Source organism: Loxodonta africana, chromosome X (genome assembly GCF_030014295.1).
Source record: "Loxodonta africana isolate mLoxAfr1 chromosome X, mLoxAfr1.hap2, whole genome shotgun sequence".
Classification (NCBI taxonomy): domain Eukaryota; kingdom Metazoa; phylum Chordata; class Mammalia; order Proboscidea; family Elephantidae; genus Loxodonta; species Loxodonta africana.
This window is the reverse complement of record NC_087369.1, coordinates 172,439,319-172,448,417: the sequence shown is the minus strand read 5'-3', so window position 1 is coordinate 172,448,417 and position 9,099 is coordinate 172,439,319. Positions and strand designations below refer to the sequence as shown.

At 39.6% G+C, this 9,099-nt stretch overlaps 1 non-coding gene across 1 annotated transcript; it reads right to left on the bottom strand.

Annotated features, from left to right (window-relative positions):
* Nucleotides 1–1,891: 1,891 nt before the first annotated feature.
* Nucleotides 1,892–1,998, bottom strand: LOC111748347 (U6 spliceosomal RNA). Its single transcript, XR_002784104.1, has one exon. It is a non-coding gene; the product is annotated as a U6 spliceosomal RNA (small nuclear RNA).
* Nucleotides 1,999–9,099: the final 7,101 nt, after the last annotated feature.

The following is a 9,099-nucleotide window of genomic DNA, read 5'->3' as shown; positions in this document are numbered from 1 at the left end:
AGTCCAATTAGGCTGACCTTCCTTGTATTGAGTGTTGTCTTTCCCTTCACCCAAAGCAGTTCTTATCTACAGATTGATCAATAAAAACCCCTCTCCCTCCCTCCCTCCCTCCCCCCTTTGTAACCACATAAGTATGTGTTCTTCTCCGTTTTTTCTATTTCTCAAGATCTTATAATAGTGGTCTTATACAATATTTGTCCTTTTGCAACTGACTCATTTTGCTCAGCATAATGCCTTCCAGATTCCTCCATGTTATGAAATGTTTCACAGATTCGTCACTGTTCTTTATCGATGCGTAGTATTCCATTGTGTGAATATACCACAATTTATTTACCCATTGATCCGTTGACGGACACCTTGGTTGGTTCCAGCTTTTTGCTATTGTAAACAGAGCTGCAATAAACATGGGTGTGCATATATCTGTTTGTGTGAAGGCTCTTGTATCTCTAGGGTATATTCCGAGGAGTGGGATTTCTGGGTTGTATGGTAGTTCTATTTCTAACTGTTTAAGATAATGCCAGATGGATTTCCAAAGTGGTTGTACCATTTTACAATCCCACCAGCAGTGTATGAGAGTTCCAATCTCTCCGCAGCCTCTCCAACATGTATTATTTTGTGTTTTTTGGATTAATGCCAGTCTAGTTGGTGTGAGATGGAATCTCATTGTAGTTTTAATTTGCATTTCTCTAATGGCTAATGATCGGGAGCATTTTCTCATGTATCTGTTGGCTGCCTGAATATCTTCTTTAGTGAAATGTGTGTTCATATCCTTTGCCCACTTCTTGATTGGGTTGTTTGTCTTTTTGTGGTTGAGTTTTGACAGAATCATGTAGATTTTAGAGATCAGGCGCTGGTCTGAGATGCCATAGCTGAATATTCTTTCCCAGTCTGTAGGTGGTCTTTTTACTCTTTTGGTGAAGTCTTTAGATGAGCATAGGTGTTTGATTTTTAGGAGCTCCCAGTTATCTGGTTTCTCTTCATCATTTTTGGTAATGTTTTGTATTCTGTTTATGCCTTGTATTAGGGCTCCTGGGGTTGATCCTATTTTTTCTTCCATGATCTTTATCGTTTTAGTCTTTATGTTTAGGTCTTTGATCCACTTGGAGTTAGTTTTTGTGCATGGTGTGAGGTATGGGTCCTGTTTCATTTTTTTGCAAATGGATATCCAGGTATGCCAGCACCATTTGTTAAAAAGAGTGTTATTTCCCCAATTGACTGACACTGGTCCTTTGTCAAATATCAGCTGCTCATACGTGGATGAATTTATATCTGGGTTCTCAATTCTGTTCCATTGGTCTATGTGCCTGTTGTTGTACCAGTACCAGGCTGTTTTGACTACTGTAGCTATGTAATAGGTTCTGAAATCAGGTAGAGTGAGGCCTCCCACTTTCTTCTTCTTTTTCAGTAATGTTGTGCTTATCCGGGGTTCTTTCCCTTCCATATGAAATTAGTGATTTGTTTCTCTATCCCCTTAAAGTATGACATTGGTATTTGGATTGGAAGTGCGTTATATGTATAAATGGCTTTTGGTAGAATAGACATTTTTACTATGTTAAGTCTTTCTATCCATGAGCAGGGTATGTTTTTCCACTTAAGTACGTCCTTTTGAATTTCTTGTAGCAGAGTTTTATAGTTTTCTTTGTATAGGTCTTTTGCATCCTTGGTAAGATTTATTCCTAAGTATTTTATCTTCTTGGGGGCTACTGTGAATGGTATTGATTTGGTTATTTCCTCTTCAGTGTTCTTTTTGTTGATGTAGAGGAATCCAAGTGATTTTTGTATGTTTATTTTATAACCTGAGACGCTTCCAAACTCTTCTATTAGTTTCAGTAGTTTTCTGGCAGATTCCTTAGGGTTTTTCATGTATACGATCATGTCATCTGCAAATAGTAAAAATATGGAACGCTTCACGAATTTGCGTGTCATCCTTGCACAGGGGCCATGCTAATCTTCTCTGTATCGTTCCAATTTTAGTATATGTGCTGCCGAAGCGAGCACTACTCCTCTTCTTTTTTCTTATTGTTTGCTTGATATATTTTTTTCCATCCTTTGAGTTTTAGTTTGTTTGTGTCTCTAAGTCTAAGTTGTGTCTCTTGTAGGCAGCATATAGATGGATTGTGTTTCTTTATCCAGTCCAAGACTCTCTGTCTCTTTATTGGTGCATTTAGTCCATTTACATTCAGGGTAATTATAGATAAATAAGTGTTTAGTGTTGTCATTTTGATGCCTTTTTATGTGTATTGTTGACAATTTCATTTTTCCACTTACTTTTTTGTGCTGAGACGTTTTTCTTTGTAAATTGTGAGATCCTCATTTTCATAGTATTTGACTTTATGTTTGTTGAGTCGTTACATTTTCCTTGGCTTTTATTTTGAGTTGTGGAGTTGTTATACCTCTTTGTGGTTACCTTAATATTTACCCCTATTTTTCTAAATAAAAACCTAACTTGTATTGTCCTATATCGCCTTGTATCCCTCTCCATATGGCAGTTATATGCCACCTGTATTTAGTCCCTCTTTTTGATTATTGTGATCTTTTACATATTGACTTCAATGAGTCCCTGTTATGAGCATTTTTTTTAATTAATCTTAATTTGTTTTTGTGATTTCCCTATTTGAGTTGATATCAGGATGTTCTGTTTTGTGACTTTGTGTTGTGCTGGTATCTGATATTATTGGTTTTCTGACCAAACAATTTCCTTTGGTATTTCTTGTAGCTTTGGTTTGTTTTTTGCAAATTCTCTAAGCTTGTGTTTATCTGTAAATATCTTAATTTCGCCTTCATATTTCAGAGAGAGTTTTGCTGGATATATGATCCTTGGCTGGCAGTTTTTCTCCTTCAGTGCTCTGTATATGTCATCCCATTGCCTTCTTGCCTGCATGGTTTCTGCTGAGTAGTCTGAACTTATTCTTATTGATTCTCCCTTGAAGGAGACCTTTCTTTTCTCCCTGGCTGCTTTTAAAATTTTCTCTTTATCTTTGGTTTTGGCAAGTTTGATGATAGTATGTCTTGGTGTTTTTCTTTTTGGGTCAATCTTAAATGGGGTTCGATGAGCATCTTGGATAGATATCCTTTCGTCTTTCATGATGTCAGGGAAGTTTTCTGTCAGCAGATCTTCAATTATTTTCTCTGTGTTTTCTGTCCTCCCTCCCTGTTCTGGGACTCCAATCACACGCAAGTTATCCTTCTTGATAGAGTCCCACATGATTCTTAGGGTTTCTTCATTTTTTTTTAATTCTTTTAGCTGATTTTTTTCAGCTATGTTGGTGTTAATTCCCTGGTCCTCCAGATTTCCCACTCTGCATTCTAATTGCTCGAGTTTGGTCCTCTGACTTCCTATTGCATTGTCTAATTCTGTAATTTTATTGTTAATCTTTTGGATTTCTGCATGCTGTCTCTCTATGGATTCTTGCAACTTATTAATTTTTCCACTATGTTCTTGAATAATCTTTTTGAGTTCTTCAACTGTTTTATCAGTGTGTTCCTTGGCTTTTTCTGCAGTTTGCCTTATTTCATTTCTGAGGTCATCCCTGATGTCTTGAAGCATTCTGTAAATTAGTTTTTTATATTCTGTATCTGATAATTCCAGGATTGTATCTTCATTTGGGAAAGATTTTGATTCTTTTGTTTGGGGGGTTGTAGAAGCTGTCATGGTCTGCTTCTTTATGTGGTTTGATATCGACTGCTGTCTCCGAGCCATCACTAAGATATAGTAGTGGTTTGTTCTATAATTGCTCACTGAGTCTTATCTTGTTTTGTTTTCTTTCAATATACGTGGATGGGCTACTAGATTGTGCTGTCTTGTTTGTTGTAGCCCTTGACTTACTTATGACCTATTACCAGCTGATTTGGGCTGTTGCCAGATATATATGCCTGAGTCTATTCACTATTCTTGAGTTGAATCTGATTTTGGGTCATCAAGTGTGTGCTGCACCCTAACACCTATCCACCTCGAGAAGTAGTGGTGATAGTTGTGTGCACCAGATTCTATTAGCAGCTGGGGTTCACCCTCCAGGGGGGGCAGGATGCTGACAGGCTTCCCCCAAGTGTCAGTGAGGTTGGTGTGTCTCTATTCCTGCAGCACCTTGGTGGGAGGGCACTGCAGCTGTACCTTAGGCCCCCAATGCAAGTACCTCTACTGATTGGTAGGTGTCACCCTCCTTAGACCCCTAAGGCAAGAGGCTAGGTGGTCTGGGGGGAGCTTCAGCCCTCAGTTCCCTGTTGTGGGTCAGTTAGGGCTCTGTTGAATAAGCAGAGATATCAGACCTGGGAAACTTGTTTTTCCAGTAAATCCGCTAAAAAAAAATGCAGTCACATCCCTATCAGAACTGCCTTTGGATTATAATCGCCACCTTGTTCCGTGTAAGGATGAAAGCCTGGGATTTGGGTCATATATGCTTGGCTGGAGCTGGTTCTGTGTTTTTAGTTCAATTAGGGAAGGATTTTTGGTCCCTGGGTTTTTTGTGGTTGCTTCTCTTAGGCCGGAGGAATGGGTTAGGAAAAGACCACAAAAAAAGGGAAAAGCAAAGCCGTCGCGGAGCCGGAGCCATTCTCCCTCTGGCTCAGGAAATTCCAATGTTAATGAAGCCGCCTGGGAAGGGGAGGGGGGGTTCAGAAAAACAGGAGAGTAGCACCCCGGAATATAGCCAAAGTTGCTTATCTTGCTTGGGATGACTATTTTATCTGTCGCCTATGTGTGTGTGCTGGCTGTGTGGAGATTGCCCCCGAGGGTCTGGCCCGCTAAAGCTGCCAGTCCAAAGCCCAGCGTCAAGGTTCCCCTGCTGGGACGCTGCACTCCCAGCTCCAAAACTAGTCACTGCGTCCCGGGGACTTTTCATCCCTCCAGCTGCGTTGCCACGCCACCTCCGCGGACCGGCTGGGCCCCCTCCTGGGGTTAGGTTAGGGGAGTAGGGCTGCGCCCCGTGTTTGTGCCGTGAGCGGATGCCGTGTCCAGCTCCCCTGCACCCAGTCCAAAGCCCGGCGCCAAGGTTCCCCAGCTGGAACGCTGCACTCCCGGCTCCAAAACCAGCCACTGCCTCCCAGGGACTTCTCCCACCAGCCGCATTGCCACACTGCCCGCGCGGACCAGCTGGGCCCCCTCCCGGGGTCAGTTCAGGGTGGTAGGGCTGCGCCCCTTGTTTGCGCTGTCACAAGATTTTGTGTTCAGCTCCCCTGGGCCTAGTCCTAAGCCCGGCGCCAAGGTTACCTGACTGGGACGCTGGCTCCAGGCTCCGAAAACAGTCGCTGCTTCCCCGTAGTTGTTCATTCTCCGTCTCTGTCACTCAGGTCAACTCTTTAAATCTGTGTTTGTTGCTCAGGGTTCATAGATTGTTATGTATGTGATCGATTCACTTGTTTTTCCGAGTCTTTGTTGCAAGAGGGATCCGAGGTAGTGTCTACCTAGTCAGCCATCTTGGCCCCTTGAATTGCTTTTTGCAACTTTGTCAAAACTCAGTTGGTCATATTTGTGTGGGTCTATTTCTGGGTTCTCTATTTGCATCTATGTGCCTATCACACTGCCAAGCCCCATTGTCTTGATTACTGTAGCTATATAATAGGCTTTAATATTGAGTAAAGTAATTCTTCCTACTTTAGTTTTCTTTTTCAAAATTGTTTTAGCTATTCTAGTCCTTTTGCTTTTCCATATAAATTTAAGAATAATCTTGCCTGCATTTACATAAAAAAACCTTGGTGGAATTTTGATAGGAACTGCATTAAACTTATAAATTATTTTCAGGAGAACTGACATCATTACTATGTGGAGTCTTCCAATCTATGAACATAGTATATGTCTCCATTTATTTAGATATTCTTTGATTTCCTTCATCAGTATTTGTGTTGTTCCATTTGTACCTAAGTACTTCTTTGTCTTTCGTGTTTTTGAGTGATCGTGAATAGTATTGTGTTTTTAATTATGGTTTCTGTATACTTGTCACTAGAATACTAAAAGGATTGATTTTTATATGCTCGTCTTGTATCCTGTGACCTTGCAGCATTCATACATTACTTATTTTGTAGATGCCTTGGGATGGTTTACATAGCCAATCATGTTATGCGAATCGTGACAATTGTATTTCTTCCTTTCCAATCTGTACTCCTGTTACCTTTTTTTGTTGTCTTATTGAACTAAGACCTCTAGTACTATGTTGAATAAGAGTGGTGATACCAGACATACTTGGCTTGTTACTGATCTTAGGGAGAAAGTATTAAGTTTCTCATGATTAATTGTGATATTAGTTGTAGGTTTTTTGTAGATGCTCTTTATTAACTTGAGGATGTTCCCCTGTATTCCAAAAGTACTGAGAGTTTTTATTATGAATGGCTGTTCAATTTTGCCATATGCTGTTTTTGCATTGATTGATGTGATATGTTTTTTCTGTCTTTAGTCTGTTGGTATGGTAAATTACGTTGATTGATTTTTGAATATTGAACCAGCCTTGCATATCTGGAATAAACTTCACTTGGTCATGGTGTATACTTCTAGTCACATATTGGTAAATTCTATTCACTGATATATTTTTAAGGACATTTGTGTCTATATTCATAAGCATATATCGGTCTGTAGTTTTCTTTTTTGTATTGTCTTTGGCTTTGGTATCAGAGTAAGACTAGCCTCATAAAATGAGTTTGGAAGCGTTCTTTTGTATATTCTAAAAGAGATTGTGCAAAATTGGTGTTAATTCTTCTTTAACTATTTGGTAGAGTTTGCCAATTAAACCATATGGGCCTTGAGGTTTTTTTCAGAAGTTTTTTAAACTATAGATTAAATTTCTTTAATGGTCGTATAGCTATTCAAATTATGTATGTCCTATTGGATGAGTTTTGGTAGTTTGCACTTTTTAAGGACTTGGTCCATTTTGTCTAAGTTGTCAAATTTATGTGTGTAGAGTTGTTTACAACTGGACCAATAAGCAACATCATGATAAATGGGGAAAAGATTGAAGTTGTCAAGGATTTCATTTTACTTCATTCTACAATCAACACCCATGTAAGCAGCAGTCAAGAAATCAAATGACACTTTGCATTGGGCAAATCTGCTGCAAAAGACCTTTTCAAATGTTCAGAAACAGAGATGTCACCTTGAAGACTAAGGTGTGCCTGACCCAAGCCATGGTGTTTTCAATAGCCTCATATACATGCAAAAGCTGGACACTGAATAAGGAAGACCAAAGAAGAATTGATGCCTTTGAATTATGGTGTTGGAGAAGAATATTGACTATACCCTGGACTACCAAAAGAACGAACAAATCTGTCTTGGAAGAAATATAGCCAGAATGCTCCTTAGAAGTAAGGATGTCAAGACTACGTCTCACACACTTTGAGCATGTTATCAGGAGGGATCAGTCCCTGGAGAAGGACATCATGCTTGGTAAAGTAAAGGGTCAGTGAAAAAGATGAAGACCCTCAACAAGATGGATTGACATAGTGGTTGCAACAACAGGCTCAAGCATAACAATGTTTGTGAGGAAGGTGCAGGACTGGGTAGTGTTTCATTCTGTTGTACATAGGGTCGCTATGAGTTGGAACAGACTCAATGGCATCTAAGAACAGCAACAACATCCTGCTTGGGTTTTGCCCACCTCCTTGAATCTGTAGGTTTATGTCTTTCACCAAATTTGTGGTATGTTTCCAGCCATTCTCCAGCCTTGCCACCCCTCCTCCCACCAATATTTTCAGTCCCACTCTCTCGCTTTCTTTTTTCTGGGACTGATGATATGAATGTTAAAACTTTTAATAGTCCTACGTGTTCTTGAGGCTCTGTTTATTTCTTTTTCAATCTATTTCTCTCTATTTTTCAGATTAGGTGATTTTTATTGTCCTATCATCAAATTCACTGATTCTTTCCTCTGTCCCCTCCATTCTTCTATTGAGCACATCCATTGAGTTTTTAATTCTGATTATAATATTTTGCAATTCTAAAAATATTAATTTGTTGTTTTTATCTTCTATTTTGTTCTGGTTTTTCATTTGTTTCAAGAGTATTCATAATTGCTCATTGAAGGACTTTTTGATGGCTGCTCTAAAATCCTTGTCAGATAATTCCAACATCTCTGCCATCTAGGTGTTGACATCTGTCAACTGTTTTTCTTGTTCAAGTTGTGATTTGCCTGGTTCTAGGTATGACAAGTGATTTTTTTATTGTATCCTGAACATTTGGGGTATTATGTTGTGCAATTTTAGATCCCATTTAATCTTCATTTTTTCAGGCAGTGACCCTGTTGAGGTATAGTATGCAAGTCCAGGTGGTGGTAGACATAGTGTTCCACACTGGGTCCTGCTATACTACCTTGCAAAAGCAGAGTGCCCAAATGACACCACCTCACAGTGGCCTGTTGCCACCAGGTGGAGGTGGAAGTTCGTCTCCTCACTTGACCCTGAGGACATTACCCTGACAGGGAATGTAGAGTGCCAACTGGCACTGCCTTGCACTACCTCATTCCACTTCTTTGTTACTGGGCTACAGCCAGAATTTCAGCTTCCTGCTCGACGTCCCTGACACCCTAGAATAGAGAAGAAAATTTTCCTTTTTTGTTTGGCTTGAATAGGGTAGGTATTATCAAAAATATTTTTTTTCTGCTAGGTCACTTTTTCCCAGTCCTTTGGCTAGAGTGAGCAGGCTTTTCTTTTTTTTTTTTTTTTAATGTTCAGTGATTTTTAAAAATTACGTATTTTTTGTGAAAATGTACACAGCAAAGGATATACCATTTCAACAAATTCTACATGTACAATTCAATGACATTGTTCACGTTCTTCAGGTTGTGTAACCATTCTCGTTATCCCTTTCCAAATTATTCTACCACCATAAATGTATAGTCACTGCTCATTAAGTCTCTCATCTAACCTTTAAAGATGCTGTTGTGGATTTGATCCCACATAAATAGATTTTTGAAAGAGAACAATGATCAAGGAAGACATACTTTACTAATTAAGCTAAACTGTTCTTTGGTTCAAAGTGGACTTATGGGAAAGTTTGGCAGTTCTGAGTTGGAGGCTTCTGCAGCACCTTTTCTGGGATCTACGGGGAACAATAAGGAAATCCAGGAAGTTCACCACCATGTCCCTTCTCAAGTTCCAAGGTCCCTAGACAGTCTGCCTTTT